At 52.9% G+C, this 4791-nt stretch overlaps 1 long non-coding RNA gene across 1 annotated transcript; it reads right to left on the reverse strand.

Annotated features, from left to right (window-relative positions):
• Positions 1-1723: 1723 nt before the first annotated feature.
• Positions 1724-2524, reverse strand: LOC138998251 (uncharacterized). The gene is made up of 3 exons (XR_011469114.1): positions 2241-2524; positions 1984-2084; positions 1724-1899 (listed from the first exon to the last, which is right to left on the reverse strand). It is a non-coding gene; the product is annotated as an uncharacterized lncRNA (long non-coding RNA).
• Between the last annotated feature and the right edge of the window lie 2267 nt (positions 2525-4791).

A 4791-nucleotide genomic window follows, 5' to 3' on the forward strand; every position in this document is an offset into this window, starting at 1 on the left:
CCCGCTGGTCGACCCCCGCTGGCAGGGAGGTTACATTTTTTGGTCCGTGTGACAAAAGAAACCCATTGAAAGCCGTGGCGTCTTCACATCTCGTCCCAAAGCACCCCTTTAATTTTTTTTTACAATATGTTTTTTTTTTATTTATTTCAGGGAGACGTAGAAACGTCCACGCTGAGAGAATCGTGGATGGGCGGCTGGACGGCCTCCTGCAAACCCTTCGGAGGAGGAGGAGGAGGAGGAGGAGGAGGAGGAGGAGGAGGAGGAGGAGGAGGAGGATGGCGGCTGCAACCTGGGCAAGTGCCCCGACCGGAAGTGGGGCCGTGACCTCCAGGGGCATAGGTCAAGGTTCAACCACTGAGCCACACCAGCCAGGCTCAACGTCCCCATTTGATTTAAAAGGATTTTCTTTCTCTCTCTTTTTTTTTTTTTCTTTTCTTTTTGGTGTGACTCAGCCACGCCTGCCAGCAAAGCTGGAATGGAGTCCCTCACAATTCCTTGTCCGAACAGCTTGCAACTTTGCAGATAAAATCCATAAAACGCCCGCTGAGCTCCCATTCCTGGGGAATCCAAACTTCCCACAGGCCTCGCTACAATGTATTTAGCTGTGGTTCCGAGGATGTGTGTTTTTTTTTTAATATATGTAGTCAGGGCTCCCCAACCATAGCCAACTATTAAAAAAAAATAAAATAAAAAACTTAACCAATTATGCCCCAGCCAGTTTGGCTCCGTGGGGAGAGCGAGCCAGCGTCAACCTGCAGACTGAAGGGTCCCAGGTTCGATTCCCGGTCGAGGACGCCTGGGGCCCCAGTCTGGTCAGGGCCGGGCACCACGTGCAGGAGGCAACCAAAAATCAGTGGGAAAAAATATATATCCTCGGGTGAGGATTTAATAAAACAAAACAAACAGGAAAAAAACAAAACACCCACCACCTGTTAGGAAGAAACAAGCTATAGGGATTGAAATTATTCCCCGACCACTAACGGTGAGTGACGGCATTAAATCGTGTACGGTTCCTTATTCTTCTATCATTTCCCCTCATTACCGAGCCTCGTTTTGGAAGCTAATTGCGCTTACATTTTGTGGGAAAGATTAGTTAAAATTACAGCCTGTTAAGGACTTACCTTTACAGATCATCAAAAGGCGCAAATGAGAAGGAAAATCTTTAAAGGCTTTCGAGTAATTGAAGCAACACGTCACGACTACAGTATCTAGCACGTGAGGATGCTTTTAGCTATTCTACCTCTTCAGTAGCAATGGTCTGGGTGGGTAAAATGTAATTTGGTAAATAACCTGGTGTATCAAAATGTGGCAGGAATACCTGAGTTCCCAAACGAGTTGTCGGGAAAATAAGTAAAACCGGCTCTTGGGAGCTGGAGAAGTCACCCCCCAGCCCTGTTAGCTCATTAATATTAAGGAGGTGCTCTCGAGTGATGCTGGCGTCAGACGAGGCAAGAACCCACTGTGTTCTTGGCCTTATGTCCATATTCAAATTGCAAAATGTTGCTGGTGGAAATTAGCAGCATGAATATTGTCAGGAGTTCTTACAGTGCTAATAGTGTTCCATATCTCTCTATAATATAAATATAGATAGCAGTTTTTATGAATAACATTTTTCTCCCAAACTAGACCCATACTGTTCTTCATGTGTGTTTTCCCAGAAAAACACCATAGTATCTACAAAATAGTAAAATTTTTAGACCTCTAGTCAAAATGAAACCCAGTTGTTTCTAATAATTTCCTAATTTCAGGTTTAAGAAAGCAGTCTGATTTTATTTTTATTTTGCACAGTGCATTAATTCCTTGTACTGTTAGCCCAGAATTGTGCCAGGCTTTGCAGAAACGGTGAAAGATTGGCAATCGCGCTCACTGTCCTCAGCTCGGCCAGAGAGGAAGTCACACCTGTAAAACAGGACACATGTTCGAATGACCCGACATTTCAGTGATCATGGGAGAATTCACTAATACAGACCTTCTAATACGCACCCTTTTCAATTAAACATTTTGCCTCAAATTGCTGGTGAAGTTGTTTTTATTTCGATAGGGCTTTTTCAGTGCTCAAGATTCCTTGTCCATATGAGTCACAACTGGTGAATCAAAATGAAAAAAAAAAATTTTATTACCTAGCATTCCCAAAGATCAGATAAACTGTGAGTCCTGGCTGGTTTGGCTCAGCGGATAGAGCGTCGGCCCTCGGACTGGAGAGTCCCGTCCCGGGTTTGATTCCGGTCGAGGGCACCTACCTCGGTTGCAGGCTCGATCCCCAGGAGGAGGCAGCCAGTCAGCGATCCTCTCTCATCACCGATGTTTCTGTTTCTCCCTCTTCCTTCCTCTCTGAAATCAATAAAAAAATATATTTAAAAAAAAAAAAAAAAGACTGTTGAAGCAAAATTAGCTCCGTGACGAACGTCGCGTGGCATCTGATGAGCCCCAGTAAATGTTAGTAACAGTCATAGCATGATCTCCACGACGGTTCAGGCACGAACTTCACGCCTCCGCGTCTTCCCACGGGCCCGCCTCGGTGTGCACGCCCCCACTCCTGTCTGACAGTGTGAGCCATCCTCCCTTCTACAGCGAACCTTTTTGTTCTTTTTGGTGGAGTTGGGGGGCGGGGGGCGCGGCCGGGGGGAACCTTCTCAAGGCTTGAATCCCACCCTAGCCAGTCTGGCTCAGTGGATAGAACGTTGGCCGGGGGACTGAAGGGTCCCGGGTTCGATTCTGGTCAAGGGCATGTACTCAATTGGTTGGTGGCAGGCTCCCAGCCCTGGGGGGTGGTAGGGAGCGGGGCGCATGCAGGAAGCAACCCATTGGTGTGTCTCTCTCACGTGGGTGTTTCTGTCTCTCTCCCTTCCGCTCTCTCTCAAAAGCAACGGAAAGAATATCCTTCGGTGAGGATTTTTAAAAAAGACCTGAACCCCCGTCATTCCCTCCCCTGGTCTTCAGTGTCCCCTCTGTCCTCCAAGGCCATCTCCTCCCGAGTCCCCCTTCAGCTCATGGCCCCGTCCACTCCCCTGTGTGCATGGCTGGTCTCCGTGGCAGCCGTGGCCTCGTGGCCCCGTCTCAAGGTCGCTGCTCCCCGGCGTCTCCAGCCCCTCGGCCTCGAGGCTTCTTGGCAGATGCTCTTCCTCCGAGTCCTGTTGGTCTCCTCCGCCCGCCCGGTCTCCCGGCCTCCGGCCAGGCCACTCGCAGACGCTCTCCCTGTCCCCCGGGCCCACGCCGGGACCTGGAACGCAGGCCTCGCTCAGAAGTGCCAGGCCCACGTCGGAGATCCACGCTGGGTGTCCTGTAGGCACCTCCCACTCGCCGTGTCCAACAGCGACCTGCTGGCCCTGGCCGGTGCGGCTCCGTGGGTAGAGCCTGGGGACTGAAGGGTCCCGGGTTCGATTCCGGTCAAGGGCACGTTCCCCGGTGGCAGGCTCGATCCCCGGCCCTGGTTGGGGCGCGTGTGGGAGGCAACCCATCGGGGTGTCTCTCTCACGTCCGTGTTTCTCTCTCTCTCTCTCTCTCTGTCTCTCCCCCTCCCTGCTTCTCTCTAAATATCAGTGGGAACATACCCTCATGGGGAAAATGAACAAAAATAAAATGAAATCCAACAGTTGGATTTGTCCCATATCCCACCACTCGCTGAGACAGGGAGAGGAGCGAGCTTCGGGAGAAGGAGGAATTGGGCGTTGGGAAGGTTAAATGATTACCATTATTATTATTACTATTATCATTAGCCACGCTGGCCATGATGGTTGTTAGAGCATCTGCTTCTTCCTAGAGTCCCAGTGCCAGTTGGACCCTTAGTGCTTCTGAACTTGAGCCATAGAAGTGCGAGCCTCAGAGCCGCGGGGCCACCGGGTCCTCCTGCGTTCCCGGCCTCGCACGGGGGCCTGCGCCCTCCCAGCCCCATCTCCACCCGCTCCCCACGCTGGCGGGCCCATCGCCGGAGCCGGACCCACCCCCGGGGACCCCCTCGCAGGCAGGTCCTCCTGCCTTTGGGCCACGTCCACCCAGGCCTCGGCCGTGCGTCCGACCCACCGCCCAGCGCGTCCCCCCTCACGCCTGGCACCGTGGGCCCCGGGGGCCGTGTCGCCGCCTCCGTCCCCCCTCAACTTCCTTGACGGAGGGGAAGGCCCCGGACACGCTCTGTGTCCCCAGCACCTGTCTGGGTGGCTGACACCCGGTGGCTCCTGGGAAAGTGTGTGAATGAGGGAGCTCACGAGTGGCTATTTCACGTTTCAGCTGTGTCCAGCAGAGCGATACAAGGCGGATACAATGGGGCGGGGGGGATCAGGGGGGGCAGAAAACTCCGGCAAATGCATTTACTGCAGGAAACGTTAACTGGCTGTGAACTCCAGCAGCCGCGCAAGCGACAACGGGCACGACCCCGGGATGACGGTGTGTGCGATTAAGATGCCGGACAGGAGGATCTGTACTCAAGTCCCCTCCGATCGATGCCTCTCCGACCGTTTTCACTAATTGCACCGATAGCCAAGACTGCATCAGAAGGAGTTCTAGCAAAAAAAAAAACACCAAAAACCTGGAAGTCCCATCAAATCCTGCTCCGACCGTGGCCGCCACCGCGGCCTCTTTGTGCCCGCCGCCCGCCCGCACCCAGCTGGAGGGGGCGGGGGAGGAGCCTCGCTGAGCGCCAGCTGCCACCGCCGCCGCCGAGCTGAGCTGCTCTGAATAAAACAGCTCCACGCAAATCAATGAAGCCACCCTCAGAAACGCTGCCTCCCGTCCTTTGAAATCACGCCCACTGCCTTTGTGTGTCTAACGCCATTTTAAATACATATCTCACCGATT

The sequence above is a fragment of the Myotis yumanensis genome, unplaced genomic scaffold, assembly GCF_028538775.1.
Source record: "Myotis yumanensis isolate MYYU_CA2020_CCGP unplaced genomic scaffold, mMyoYum1.0.hap1 SCAF_20, whole genome shotgun sequence".
Classification (NCBI taxonomy): domain Eukaryota; kingdom Metazoa; phylum Chordata; class Mammalia; order Chiroptera; family Vespertilionidae; genus Myotis; species Myotis yumanensis.